At 48.8% G+C, this 15,703-nt stretch overlaps 1 long non-coding RNA gene across 1 annotated transcript in view; it reads right to left on the bottom strand.

Annotated features, from left to right (window-relative positions):
- LOC142873395 (uncharacterized) overlaps nt 1-15,703 on the bottom strand; it is a 51,386-nt gene that overhangs the window by 33,327 nt on the left and 2,356 nt on the right. The gene's annotated exons all lie outside the window — the stretch shown is intronic.

The raw sequence follows: 15,703 nt of genomic DNA, 5'->3' as shown, positions 1-15,703 counted from the left end.
TTGTTTTCAGAGCTGTGGATACAGCAATGAACAGGCAGTCAAATCCCTGCCCTCCTGGAGCTTTCACTTTAGTGGAGCTGGACCTTAGTCTGCTCATCTAACCCCACTGCACCCTACAGGTGCCAGTGCAAGGCTCCCAGGACTGAAAGTGGGGCCAGTTTCTCTTAGGGTCAGAACAGGATCCAGGAAGGGATGTGCTTGACTGAGAGAGTCAGGGGACTCCAAGGGGCTCCAGAGTGTGCTAACTGCTTCCTGGCTTCTGACCTGTCATAGAACTGTGTGTCTGGGCTTTCACATTTATAAGATGAGCAAAGTAATAAGAAACCAACTTTCTCCCAGAGATATGCCGAAGTACTACAGTAGGCATGACATGGTGTCAAAGGAATAAAACTAGTAACATGATTGTACATATTTAGATTCAGACAAAGAACTGGGTTAGGACCCCTCTCCTGGAGTTATTACAAACCCCTCTTTTCGTTGTCAAAAAGTCCCCAGGATCAGAGTTTTTAAAAAAAAAAAAGTGGAAGCAAACTGCCTGCTCACCCTGGGCAGGAGTGGGCGGTCAGCCTGGACCAACTCCAAGATCAAGGTCAGGGTTAGGTCCACGCACCCACTTGGTCCCTAGGAGTCCGGGCTCATCCTGCAGGAAAGGCTGGATAGTACCCAGGCCCTACGACCCCACCCCAGAGGCCAGTTTCTGCTCCCAGGAGAGGGACTGGCGGCTGCGCTCCCTTTGGCCCCCGGTGCCACCTCTGGAGGCACGGGTCACCCGGCCGCGCCCGCCAAGAGGCCCAGCGCCTGCGACTCGGCCGCGCCCCGCGAGGGGCCCAGCGGCAAGCAGCCCCGCCTGGCCACGGCCCAGCCGCCTTCGGAGGGAAAGTTGTTGCTCAACCCTGAGGAATGCGGAGCCGGGAGGAAGCGCGGGGGATTACAGCGGCCGGCTGGCGGGGGACCGCGCTGGGGCGGCGCGCTGCAACTTCGCCCTCGTGTAAACAGCAGCTCCAGGCGGGAACCGCAGGGCCTGCGAGTGACAGCCACGGAGCGTGGGGGCGTAGCTTGCAGAGATGGCCGAGCCAAGGCTCCCCGCCTTCCAGGCGTTTGGGAAGGGCAGCAGAGGCGGGCCCCAGGACTGAGGCGAGAACTTCCCACGGAAAACTCCAAGAAGTCAAGGCTCCTGTCTATTAGGTTCAAGATTAATCTGCAGCACGTGAAGAATGTCTTGAACATAGTAGGCACTCAATAAACATTTTTGAAAGAGTGACCGATGCAATCCCTCCAGCCTTGGTTTCCTCCGGTGTACAAGAAAGGGTTTGATCTCTGAGGCCCCTAGCAACTCCACAATTCTAGGATGCTGAGATTAAATCCCATGTGTACTGCTGTGGTTTTGCTTTTAGTTTTTCAGGGACATTTTTAGTGCTACCCTTTATGATGTGCCAGGAGTGAATTTGACACCAGATGGCTTTTTTTTTTTTTTAATAAGAAAGAAGACAAAGGGAGGGAGAAAAATATTTTCCAACTGGCAGTGCTGACAGCATTTTGGAAAAGAATCCAGAGAGGCAGAGGAGCTGTTTGAGCCTGATTCTTCCTCCTCCTGCACACTCTGCCGCCCTGGCCTCCACCATAAATGGCGCAGATCGTGCTGGAGCTTTTTATAGATAAGGCAAAGGGAGCATCATCTCAGGAGACGACTCCTCCCCTTAGCACCTGCTTTGTCCTCTCTGGCTGTAACAGCAGACTGGCCCCTAAGCCACAAGGTTATGGATTACAGCTATAGGCAGGGCTCTGGCTAAAGGCTGACTCTGGTGTTAATTAGAAGAACAGAGAGACACCTGGCAAATCAAAAGCTACAATTCCCTGCTTGGGGAACATGCATGAAAAATAGCCAAAGTGGCAGTGTCTCTTCCGGAACTCTTCTCTGGGATCCCATCTCCCTCTTACAGGGGCAGGGAAGGGAGTGCTGGTTCTTGCTCAAAAATGACCTGTAGCTCAGTTCTTAATATGTCATGGCACAGAGAAGGGAAATTCCTAGAATAAGCCAAGCTGGCAATGTGCACTGCGGTGCCAACCAGGGATGCTGCAATCAGTCTGCCTGAGTTCAAATCTTAGCTCCACCGCTTACTGGTAGATTGACTAGGGCAAGTGACTTTACCTTTCTGTGCCTTAGTTTTCTCAACTATAAAATGGAACATAAAATTCTCACCAAAGAGGATTGTTGTGCGGATTGAACAAAATAACACACAAAAAGTGACAGTGGTCTGCCTCTTCAACAGACTGTGGCCCAAGGTAAACACTCAATATTTTCCTGCCAGGCACAGTGGCTTGCATTTGTAATCCCAGCTACTCAGGAGGCTGAGGCAGGAGGATTGCTTGAGCCCAGGAGTTTGAGGTTGCTGTGAGCTAGGCTGACGCCATGGCACTCACTCTAGCCTGGGCAACAGAGTGAGACTCTATATCAAAAAAAAAAAAAATTATCTGAGTGAGGTGGTAGGGGACTATAGTCCCAGGTACCCAGGAGGCTGAGGAAAGATTGCCTGAGCCCAGGAGTTCAAGGCTGCAGTGAGCTATGATCATGCCACTGTACTCCATCCAGTCTAAGTGACAGAGTTAGATCCTGTCTCTTACAAAAAAAAATGTGTTAAGCCACAGGACCCCCAAAACTAGAACCTCATGCTGGGCAGATCCTCAAAGTAGCTGCTTTTGAAGAGCCCCACTGTGGTACTGTCATCTTTAAGCAAAGAAGTCTCCATCCAGCTGACTGGTCCCTCCTTCCTCCTCCTTTGCATCCCCAGGAGACTGGAGGAAGGCTGCATACAATGAGCAGAAATCGTGTGTCAGGCTCCAACTTGATGAATCACCCCCAAAGGGATTTGTGGGGGAAAGAAGGAAGTAGAGGGCGAGGAGGACTGTTGGTGCCAGGTTGAGTGGTTGTAACTAATGCAGTAGACAGTATAGAAACCAATGCATTATATACCATAGGTCAGCAGTCCCCAACATTTTTGGCACCAGTTTCATAGAAGATAATTTTTCCATGGATGCGGGTGGGAGGTAGGAGGGATGGTTTCAGGATAATTCAAACACATTGCATTTGTTGTGCACTTTATTTCTATTATTATTACATTGTAATATATAATAAAATAATTATACAAACCTCTCTGCTAATGATAATCTGTATTTACAGCTGCCTCCCAGCCCTAGCATCACCGCCTCAGCTCCACCTCAGATCATCAGGGATTCTCATAAGGAAAGAACAACCTAGACCCCTTGCATGTAATGGCTTGTAATGGCCACCCATAGTATATAACTCTACTGGGGGTCCTTGATTTTCTACTGAGAAATTGTTTTCTAATTGTTTCAGATGCAGTGCTCTTGAATACTTGACCAGCGAGCTTCTTGAGGACAAGTCTTATCTTTCTGTCGTGGTGTCCACCCTTCACAAACACACAGCAGAAGCTACTCACAAAATCAACACTTCAGAAGTGCTTATTTATTGGTTGGGCTCTTAAGTAGGGGAGCAGATTGGAATTCCAAGACTGGATGGGCAGGGGGAGACAGAGGTAGCTGGGCACCTGGGGACCAGAGATGTGTGTTCTCTGCTGGCTCCAAGTGTTTTCCCTTCAACCTATGGGCTCCCACTCCATATACTCCACTCAAATTTTTCCAGCCTCCACAAAGTCAGTGACATCTGGGTTCCCAGCTTGTCCTGCCACAGGAGAGGTGATTTCTATGCCAGGCCTGGGAAAATACATATCTCCGGCTGCTCTGGCCTACAGGAGCCTCCAAGCAAACTTTGTTGCCATCTCTTTCCCTTCCCTGAATGAGCATTGGACTTCCACTGTTCTAGCTAGGACAGAGCCCACTGCTGCCCCGAGACATCTTCTGGAATCTTTCTATGGGTCTTTATGTGGCTGGCCCATTCCCGACCTTTGGCCTCCTCTTAAGAGGAGACTTTCCTGATGACCCTCTATCAAAATTAACCACTCCTCTAAAATTACCTTCCATTATCTTGCCCTGTTTATTTTCTTATCTACATGCTCATCATCTCTCCACCCCACCCAGACTGAAAGTTCTCTAATGTCAAGGACCTTGTCTTTATGTCTGTCGCTGTGTCCCATGCCCTTTCATGGTGCCTGGTATACAGTAAGTGTCTGCCTAATGAATGGTGGCCTCCTGCTCCCTGCGTTAGTTCCCTTCTCTCTGGCATTTTCTGTCAATTCTTTTCTATTAGGTAATTCTTTCTCTCCAAAAATGCATCAGGCTCCTTTATTTTGCAAACTCTTTTATTGATTCTATACTTTAGCCATCAGCTTATTTTCCCCTCTTCCACCCCACCAGCTACCCAGGAAAGAGAGCTGGCCTTCATGTGTCAATTAGAACCTTTCAATTGAAAGCACAGAAGATGCTAAAAGTGGCTTAACACTGAGTAGTATATCATTTTTCAGAGCCAGAGAGGGTTCATTCCACCTCTTATAAAGTCAGCTTCTCTGTGCTGCTTTCTGAAACCCCTGGCCTTGTGGGCTTCCCCTTCTGTGTCACTGCTCAGGTTGTGTCACATGCCTGTGCCTAAACCAATCACTGGCACAGAGGACGGAAGTCTTCTGGCTGGCTAAGATTCATCAACATTCATCCCCTGTGGCTGAGGAGGGGGTCTCCTTCCTTAGGTACAGAGCAGGTAAGTTCCAGAACAAAGTCAAACTTTAACTACCCTGGAAAAAGGATAGAGAGTGGCTGCTGAATCTATGAGCTGCCCAAGAACCTTCCAATAAATTGTTTTTCTGCTTAAGTTAGCCAGCATTGGTTTCTGTGGCCTGTGACCACAGAACCCTGGCTGATCTACACTCTGGGCCTGCACAGCGAGGTGACAGGAGCAGCGATCATGGCAGGGGAGTGATGTCAGCACACATCCATGAGACAGCATAGAATGGCCACACGGAAGCAGATGGGAAATAGTCCCAGGACCTCAGGGAAAGTCTTTTTCAGAGAAAGAATTTTAAAGGCTGGGTTGTTAGGGCTTAAGCCAGAGGCTGTATATTTCAAGTGACTTTACTATGATCACATGCTCAGGCTATGTAACCTGGGGAAGGTGGGTCACATGGATGTTCAGTAAACATGGAAGGGGACTGAAGTGACCACTCTTCCTTTTAAAATTCTGACATTTCCTTGGTGCCCAGGAGGCCACCTCTCCAGATGGCTGGCCTCTCCCACCCACTGGCATTCCTTCAGAAGACTGCAACAATCATACCGCCATTTCCCCCCACCTCATCCTCACCCTCCTCAGGGACATGCTTCTTCCTGGTTCTGTACCTGAGCAGCTCTCCCACCTTTGGAGCAAGAGACTCCAGTCATTGTCGTCACTCAGACCTGCCCCACCCCGAAATCTGAGGCTCAGACCTTCCTTCCCTGACCTAGAATCCTTTCCTTCTCCTCTAGGCTCCCTACTCCCACCGAGCCTGCTTTGAAGAACCTGATCCAGTGTGGCACACAATCGACATCTCATCAGCAGCTGTCAATACTGTCTTATCCTCTTCTGCCTCATGGCCAGTGGCCTGCCCCAAAGCCAGCCATTCCCTGCCCCTACCTCTGGCTCCAGAATGCCCCCACCCCCTCACATTCTCCCTCTACCCTGGAGGCTACCACCTGCTGCTCACTGCAGCCATGACTGTCCCCTGCTTGACTTAACCACGATTCTCACTGTCTCACCTCAACCAGGCCTCACTGGGGCCCAGTGAGCTTTTTCCCCTTTGTGGGTGGTGGTGGTGGTGGGGGTGTGGGGGTGTGGGTGGTGGTGGTGGGGGTGTGGGGGTGTGGGTGGTGGTGGTGGGGGTGTGGGGGTGTGGGTGGTGGTGGTGGTGGGTGTGGGGGGGTGGGGTGGAGGGGGTGGGGGGGTGTCTCCCAATCAAGTTCCCACAGCAGCTTCTGGAAACTCCAGAAGCTCCTCTTCTTCCCTCCCCACCATCTTCCTAGCAGAAAACCCTCTCCTTGTCACGGTCATCAGCAGGAGCAAGAGCGTCTGACACCGCATCACTACTTCCACCTCTAGAACACAGCTCTGACTTCTGGGTACAAGACAGTAGAGCAAAACCCACTTTTTATCTCAAAAATCACCCCCAAAATAACAAGGAAAATAAGAAACAGAAACCCAAAGTCCATCTTCAACTAAACCAGGAGACATTTCACATCATATAAAAACAGAAAGTGGATGGAGGGTAGCAAACGACCCCACAGGGCCCAGGAAAGGCAGGCCCCAAACATCCAGAGGCACACACCCACAAGAAGCAAGCTCAGGAATTGGAAGTAGCAATTAAGTGAAAAGGCAGGGCTGGGACAGGGTCTAAAACCTGGGGGATTGCTTGGAGATCTGTGTAAAGAGCAATTAGACTGTCAGGACACCCAGTCATACCCAGCACAATCAAGTGACTTATTGTGTCCCCTTCTCCACCCGTGCAGGAGACAGGAAGATAGATTCTGGAAATATTGAAACAAAGAGATTTTGGACTTGGGGGCAGATGGAGAAAAAGGAGTGGGATCAAAAACTGCATGGAAGACGGCATTGTGAATTGTAACACTTCATCTCCCTGCTGGACACCTCTCCCTTCCGCCCACACCACACCCAGCTCTAGGACTCTGGCTGAGGGGCTTATAGACTCCTAGCAGGATATCAGGCTAGAGAATCTTTTTCCGGAAAAACCAAACTGTGTCAGAGAAAAAATCCTATTGATGCTGACAATTGGTGCTCTCCAATGGAAGAGCCCAGCCACCCAATTGCCCTGCCCTGAGCCCACATTGAGACCTTCCAACTGGCTCTGTAGTGCCTCCCTTTCAAATGCCAACGACAGAGAAGGAACACCACACAGCTGAGGAAAGTCTCCAACATGATACAAATCAAAACCACAGAGCACATGAAATCAGAGGAAACAGAGACAATATAGGGAGAAGAAAATTCCAAATTAATATCCTCAGAGAGATACGATACTGTATGAATCCAAAGAATGTGAAACTATTTTTTTTAAAGAAAGAAAAAACAGCCAGAGAACATGAAAGCACTCTTGAAAAGTATAAAACGATAAAGAAAGAAAGAAGGAAAAAGGGTCCTAACAATATACTTAGTCAATAAGTTAGGATGTAACATAGAGGATATCTCCCAGAAAATAGAACAAAGAGATGGTTAATACGAGAGAAATAATTTTTTTTTTAAATGAGAGGATCAGTCCAAGTAGCCTACTATGCAAATAATAGGAGTTGCAGAAAGAATAAAGACAGAAAATGGGGGAAGAAATGTCAAAGGAATTATAAAGAAATTCCCAGAACTAAAGGACATAAAGGCTTGAGCATGCATCAGAATACCTGGAGGGCTTGGTACAGCACAGATTGTTGGGACCTGTCCGTCACCAGAGTTTCCGATTCATAGGTGTGGGGTAGGGGTCCGGAATTTGCGTTGCTACCATGTTCCCACAGGTGATGCTTATGCTGCTGGTCTGGGGACCACACTTTGAGAACCACTGTGTTAGACTATAAGTCGCTATCAAATGCCCAGAGAAATGAATGAAAAATTACTCACACCAATATACTGTGACATTTCAATATATCAAGGATAAAAGAAAAAAAGTCCTAAAAGTGGGGGTGGAGGGAACGGAGGAGGTGAATTCAAAGTCTCAGGAATCCAAATCACAAGAACTTCTCAACTGCAAAATTAGAAGCTGAAAAACAAAGGAGCAATGTCTTCAAAATTCTGAAGGAAAATGATTTTCAGCTTAAAATTCCATACCCAGCCAAAACTATCAATCAAGTGTGAGGGTAGAATAAAACCATTTTAAGTATGCAAAAGTCTCTAAAATGTTACCTCCTAGGCACTCTTTCTCAGGAAGCTACTGGAGGATGTGCTTCATCAAAACAAGGGAGTAAACCAAGAAAGAAGAAAACACTGGATCCAGGAAAGAGGAAAAGGACAAAAGCGATGAGAAGTCCAGGACGACAGGATGGACCACAGGCCCAGAAAGCAACACATTCAGAGAAAAGTGCAAGGATGGATGGATCATTCCAGGACAAATGTCTCCAAGGGAAAAAAAAAAAGGATGGATAAAATTATATGACAGGTTTGGCCATATGCAAAACTGTATTGAGAGGGCGTTTTACAGAACTGTTGAAGGATGTGGGAAGACAGAGCCAGAGATTCAAAGAAAACCAAGCAAATAGAAAATGAGACAATTAACTCTGAAGAAAACAAAAAAAGTTGTACAAGAAAAGAAATATAAACAGAGTACACAACAAAGTTACATTAGAAAAGGAAATGTAAACAGAATACTTGCCTTGAGAATAAACAATATTTATAAAAATAATCAAATAACTGAACATGGATTTAACCACAAATTATGATATAAACATAACATGGTAGGGGAAGAAGAGGCGAGTAGAGAATCAAAACACGAAGTTAACAAATTAGATGAATCCAGAATGGCAGTACATATATTATTTAGAAATAAGGAAATACCAAAACAAAGAGCTAAAAGTTGAAAGCGGTTGCCCCTAGGGATTAGGAGAAGGGTTGGAAGAAAAGCCAGGGGGACTTCTGTTTTTGTTACGAGCCTTTTAACACTGATTTTTGAGCTATGTGTTATGTATCATCTTGATTGAATAAATATTGGTTTTATCAAGCAGCTATAACTCTGGTGCCACATCCTCCACTTCTGCATGCCTGCAAGACTCTGTGTGGACTCAAAGGAGCAGGGCTCTCTCCATCCTCTTCCACTCTGGAGTCGGCATTATTTATCAGCTCACCTGTCTTCCTCTCTCAAATGCAATTTCTCTGTCTCCTCTTGTTCCTGTAAGCAGGCATCAGCTGGGTGGCTGTACCAAACTCTAAGTTTCTAGAACATGCCTTTGGGGCTTTAAATGCACTGTACCCTTTACCGGAATGGCTATATTCTTCCCTTCTCTGCTCCCACCTCAACTGATTAACTCTGGGTTATACATCCATCCTCAGCTGAAATAACCTTTCCTCCATGGCTGTTCCTCTCCCTACCTAATCTGAGCTACAGGCTCCTCCTGCTATGTTTCCCCTGCTGGAGCCTTTAGCACACTGTATGGTTTTGCCCCTCACTTTGGCATCCCATTAGACTGCAACCCCTATGAGGGCAGGAACTCTTATTTACTGTAGCACCAGGACATGGACTGGTGCATGGTTAAGGAGTTAGTAATTACGCAAATAGACAAATGCATGACTTATTTTCAGTAAGGGCTCAATAAATATGTGAATGAGTGAATTAATGACTCACAAAAGAAATGCAGACCCCTCCCCCTAAGTATTTAAAGTCTTTGCCTCCCTTCTGCCATCTCCCTTCTACCATCTACTCTCCCTCCTTCCTACAAGGTCACACTTGTCAGGCAAGTTGGCTGTGGCCATTGCTGGATTTCCAACCCATTCACGCCTACCTCAACGCTGTAAAGAAGCCAGGGCCCCTTCCTAAGTTTGTACTGGGTTGGAATGAGCTGCTGAGGCGGTGGGAATCTGTCTGCCTAGCCCAGAAGGAAATAAATTTCCTCTTAGTTTCCCTGTCCCCAGGCCCAAAGTGCAGCTCTCAGAGGTCTGGGGCCCCCTGCTTAACAGAGGGTAGCCGGCGGCGAGCTCTGGACTTTGGCCTGTGTGACAAGGATAGAGCTTGGCCTAGCTAAGCGGCTGGCCCTACCCAGTCTTCTCACTTCCCCATCCATTTTGCAGGCCAAGAGCTGACAGTCTAGCCCTTCAAGCTGACATGCCCTGGTGACTCCTGGCCAGTGTCTTCGAATGGGAAGGTATGCGGCCGCGGCCTGGTGTGCAGGGAGGACCGGAGCTAGAGCTTAGGCTTAGCACCGGCCAGACACTGGAGACTCTGGAGGTTAAAAACCAGCCTTGCCCTCCCCTCCCCCCCAGTTCTCCAGGCCAAAACGAAGCTGGCCCCCAGGAGGTCTAAGGAGAAGGGACCAGAATCTGCATCACTGGGAAGCCTCAAGGTCGCCAGTGCGGGTCAGAGGCATTCTGCCTCCCCACCCACTCCGCGCCTCCAGACCTCAAAGGGCTGCCTGGGTTTTGGAATGCCGCGACCTAAGCAGTGCCCCTGAGGGCCAGTAGAGCGGCGGGGGAGGGAGGGGAGAAGGAAGGAGGGGCCGCACCGGGGGCAGGGAGGGCTGGAGAGATGGGTGTGGAGCGCAGGAGGGGCCTCCTCTTTCCTGGGAGGATGGAGGTTTGGCCTCGTCCAGGGAACCCGTAAAATGCGGTGGGAGAAACTCGATCAGCTCCTGTCGCTTTCCTATTTACGAGAGGGGCTGGAGCCAAGAGTACAGTGGCTGCTGGGGGCGCAGGTCACGTGGGCGCCCAGGACCTGGGAGCTTAGGATGGGCAGGGCTGTCGGTGATCTCTGCCAGCCCTGCCCGCTTCTGCCCCAAATAGTTCTATCTGTCTTTATCTCACACCCCCCACCACCCTGTGGGATGGGAAGGTCCCGCTCCGGTTCGTCAGCCCCACGTGCCCTTTCTGAATGCTAGGGCAAGGTGTGTCTGTCGGTTTTGCCAAGCCTCAGCTGGCTTCAGTCTTGTGTAGATCTGACTCCTGGCGCCACGCCCCTGTGCCTGGGGTGGCTGGGAGCAGGCCCCGCTCTGGGTCTGGGACTCCGTCACTCACTAGGTAGTGGAGAAAGTGCCTAGGACGCTGGCATCCTGCCTCCCAGCCTCCCTGGCTCAGTGCCCCAGGGAGATCAGCAGTGCCCAGAAAGGAAGGTGCCCGCTGGGACTGGCTTCCAACAGGGTGCTGTGTGCCAGGCTCCCTGAGAGGCATCAGGGGTGTGCATTAAAAAGACAGTGGCTTCCCCGAAGGAGCTTACACTGCAGTGGGGAAACTGGCAAGTAAACCAAAATGAAAATACAGGAGCTTCCAGAAGCATCTAAATCAGACTGGGACCTGGAAAGATTTGAGAAAGAGGTGGCACCTGAATTGTGTCTTCAAGGATGAGGAGTTAACTCACAGAGAAGGAAAGGCCCTCCAGGCAGAGAGACCTGCCTGTGCAAAGGTGTGGAGGCACAGGATGTCAACCACAGAATCCCAGGTACTAAGTCCTTCCTGACAGCACAGGAGAGTGTGGGGAAAGTGCAGGAGACAGGAGGGACCATGTGTGCCCACCTAGGTGCATGAGCTTCTGAAGTCTTGGGGAACTGGTGAATTGTTCCATATAGACAGGATCAGGATCAGGCAGAATCAGACTTGCATTTTCCAGGAAGGCTGGGGATGGATTTGGGTTTGGGATGGAGAGAATGAAAAGGGTTGATTGGGAGCCTGTTGCCAGCCTCCCCTGAGACAGCAACCCTGGGAATGGAAAGAAGGAAAGTGCCTAACGGATACTTGGGAGAGGAGAAGCCAATGGTGTCCAGGACTGATTGGGCATAGGCATGAATGGGGAGGAGGAGACTTGGTGGGGGGGCTCAGGTTTCTGGCTTGGGGAACTGGGCAGAGGACAGATGCAGAAGGAATAGTTTTGGAGGAAAAATTAATGATGATGAGAGTAATATCTATTGAGCACTTAGTGTTTCAAGTACTAAAAATTTCACATATTATGTCACTTATGCCTCACAATAACCTACGAAGAAAGTGCTATTATTACCTCCATTTTAATATGGGGAAACTGAGTCAAGAGGTTACATATCTAAGTGATAGGGTTGGAATGATGAGCATGCCTGTGCACCTCGCAGAATGCATCATCCAACATCTGAAGACCTACCGAGGCTTCCCAGGCAGCTCTGCAGAGAAGCTGGACTCCCTACCACTAGCTCTTCCAGCCCTCCCCAGCCCTCCACGTCTGGCACCCAACAGCTGTTCAGTCATCGTCACTGGGTCTCTCACCTCTATCCCACTCCACTTCAGTCCCAGGACTTTCCTGTGAGAAGCCAGAACAAGCCCACACTGCACTAGCCTTGTGACAGGAGGGCACAGGATCCCGGAATCCTGATGCTGAGACCCTGCCTTCCCAGTTACAGTACAAAACACAACCGAGACTGCAGGAACAATTAGAAAACTCAAGAAGATGGATGTGCTCCATTGGTAATTTTTAAAAATTTAAAGGAAAAAAAAGTAACATTTCAGTGACATCAGAGTCATGAAGGGTCTCCCACAGACCAACCCCATACTTATTTTCTATAGGAAAAAGGGCAGTGTCCTGGAGCATGCATACATCTTCCACAGAGGAAGCTCCTCCAGCTGTTTCCTTTTCCCTAGCCTTGGCTCAGGGACACCCAGGCCAACTGCAGTAGCCCCAGGAGACAGGAACAGGCATGCCATGTGAGCCCCACCACACTCCCCCCCCCATTCCAGGATTTGGAGGGAGTGAGGACAGCGCTGCTGTTTCCAAATTGCCTCTCACCAACCCCCCCCCCAAGTAAGAGAGGCTAGGTGGGAGGGATGGAGCAGGCAGGTGACCAAGAGAGAGCCAGTGGGCTTTCTCTTGGGAGAGCTTGAAGGCCTAGAGAACTCTGGCTTCAACTATCTCCCTTGAACCTAATTAAATGAACTACCTAAAGTTACACAGCCAGCAACTGGCCAAATAACCCTGTAGGCAAGAGGTTATTCATGAGGCTGTTCCAGGCCCAAGTTAGAATGTCTACTTGCCTCCCACCTTCCTCACTACTTACCTGTATGAAAGAGGCCCAGCAGTGTGGAGAAAGTGCCTAGAGAGATTTCTAGAGTGAAGACCCATTCCCAGTAATCTGGGGGCAGAGAGAAGCCCATAGCATCAAGCCTGAGCCTGCCTGTGTGTGTTTTGGGCTCCAAAAAGCTGTCATTGCCTTTGTAGTCTCTGAAGCCACAAGGGTCCCCACTAGGCTTCTTGGGGACCTTCCCTCATCTACCCCGCATCGCTCATTTACCCCTCTCCTTGCTGGGTTCTATTCTCACCCTTGTGCCTCTGGCCTTGGAAGGTTTCGTCTGTTATCCATACTCCATACACCTTTCTTCTTTTTTAGCTGTGACTTTCTAAAGTGATTTCATGATCTACCACTGGGTTGTGACCTAGTGCTAGAATAATCCTATTATACTTTTATTTCCTGTATGTTGTAGATGCCTTCTGTGTGTAGGGCTCTGACTCTCCCTGAAAGATGCAAAGGAGATGGTCCTCAAGTACTTCTTGCTCAGAGGTCAAAGAAAGGTGTATGGGTAGGGCACGGTGGCTCATACCTATAATCCTAGCACTCTGGGAGGCCAAGGGGGGAGGATCACTTGAGCTCAGGAGTTGGAGACCAGCCTGAGGAAGAGTGAGACCCTGTCTCTACTAAAAATAGAAAAAATTAGCTGGGCATGGTGGTGAGCGTCTGTAGTCCCAGCTACTTGGAAGGTTGAGGCAGGAGGATTGCTTGAGCCCAGGAGTTTGAGGTTGCTGTGAGCTAGGCTGATGCCAAGGCACTCTAGCCCAGGCGACAGAGTGAGACTCTGTCTCAACAAAAAAGAAACAAAAACAACAAAAATACTACAGTGTACACACATAGTAAGGTTAAGTATTGTCTATGAAACCTTGTTTCAGTTATCTTACAATATAAATTGTGCTTCTTTCTGTGTGTCACTGAACCTCTGGACAAAAGAACACTGGTTAAGACATAAAGTCAAGATCTATACAGCAAACACATAAAGGCTGCCTATTCTGTGTTAGGCACTATGCCACTATGCTAGGCACAAGAGACCCAATAAAGAATAAGACAGCCTCCAGTCTCAGTCCATCTTCTGGTTGGGAAGCCAATAAGCAAACAGCTGCAAGATAGGGTACTAAGTGCACTGACAGGGTCTGTAAAACCGTGACCTGAGAGTGGGCATCTGGGAGGGCTTCTCAGAGGAGGTGATACAGTCAGAGTTCTTAGCAAGAAAAGACAGGGACTAGGTTCTAGTATGTCCTCCATCCTATATCAAGGAAGGGAACTGTGTTAAAAGTATCAAGAATTCTAGTCTTGAAGTCTAAAGAAAGACAGCTAGTCCTGCCTCCTCTTCTTAACAAGCTGTGAGATCTCAGGATCTCAGGTGAGTCAATTAACCTTTCCAAACCTTGATTCCTCATTTATAAAACAGGTAGCTACAAAAATGGATATAATATCTGCTCTGTCAACCTCAAAGAAGTGAGGGACCAAATAAGATAATGTATGTGAAAGTACTCTGTATACTACAAAAGGGGAGGGATTGTCTCTATGGATGAGGAAATGGAAGCATAGAGAGGTGAGGTGACCTACCCACCACTATAGCACTAAGGGTAGCAGGTCCCCCTCAATCCCCGGACCTCAGCTGCCTGCGCTTCTCCCATTGCAATGGAACTACCTACTGCCTTACAAAGGGCAGGGGCAGGGTCCAAAAAGGCCCCCTAGTAACCTGACTATTGAAGATTTACCTTAAGCATCTCATTGTTTTAATAATGGGAGGTAAATATGTCAGAACTTCTCCATTTCCCCTTCTGTTAATGAATTAAAATCTACCCAAATTCAGTGTTTAAAGTTACATAAGCATCATTCAGATCTTCTGAAACAGCCACTTTCATTTTGGAAAAACAGCATTTCCATTAAAATGGTGTTATATAAAAAGGTTTTGTGTATGTGCGTAGGAACAGTAGATACAGCCACGCATGTGCACTGGTAAGGCACCCAGGCACATACATATGATGACTTCATCTGTCTTCATGAAAAAGGGACCATAGGGAGTAGGTGCATCATAGTACCAGGTGAATTAAGTTGTGACCTACTTGTTCCCTGACCACCAGTAAGACCTGATGCATGTTGCACAATGGGAAATCTGTTGCAGGAAGCCCCTTCCTTGACAGGAAAACTTCCATTGAATCACAGAATAGTAGGGTTGGGATTGGCTCTGAAGTCACCTAGTGCAGCCTCATTCTACATCACTCTTGCCGGCCTTGACCTGAAATAGCTCCCATCCTCCCAAGGCAGACCATGTCACCTGTGGGCAGATGCAGATCACTGGAAAAGATCTGATATATTGAGCTGAAACCTACCTTTCTGGAATACCACCTGTTGGGAACAAATGTAAATCCTTCAGCTACAATCTTGGGCAGGGAACTCAAGAGAGTTTAGAGTCCGGGAGCCATTGTCAGTGGGGGATGCCCCGGGGCCTAGAGCGAGTAAAGAGGGCAGCAGAGTCCATAAAACATGCTCTTCTTTTAGAGACCTCCCTCCATCAAAACCGAGAATGGAACTATGGGGTGAGGGAGTGGAAGGAGATAGGGCTGGGTTGCGAGGAGGCAGGGCCGCCTAAATGGGAATAATTGAGTGGCTTTGAGGAAAGCCTTGCACCTTAGGTCTCATTTTAAATGTGGGGGTCACACAGTCCCGAGATCAGTTCTAGCTCTTACACTCAGGAGTCCTAGGTCTGCCTCCACACACATCCCCTTTTTTCGGGATTCAAGGGTTGTACACGTTTATGTGAACCCTTGATTCGAGGGCATGGCAGGAAGTAAGGTAACCGTCCCGAACCCCATCCCCCACTCCCCTGGCCCCTGCCGGACTCCAGTTATGCATCGCAGTTTGCCTCCGTTACCCGAAGGGCGGAACAATCCCGCCTACCCCAAGGAGAGTGGCTGACACCAGAACACCCAGCACCGAGCACGGAAACGTGAGCTTTGGAGTGGCCTTTTAAGTAGTTGGGAAGGGGGTGTGGCCGAGGAGACTGGGAGGCCTCAGTCTGGCGAGGGGGGAGTGGCCC

The sequence above is a fragment of the Microcebus murinus genome, chromosome 10 (assembly GCF_040939455.1).
Source record: "Microcebus murinus isolate Inina chromosome 10, M.murinus_Inina_mat1.0, whole genome shotgun sequence".
NCBI classification, from domain to species: domain Eukaryota; kingdom Metazoa; phylum Chordata; class Mammalia; order Primates; family Cheirogaleidae; genus Microcebus; species Microcebus murinus.
The sequence above is the reverse complement of the archived record's forward strand: the minus strand, read 5'-3'. Positions and strand labels throughout refer to the sequence as shown.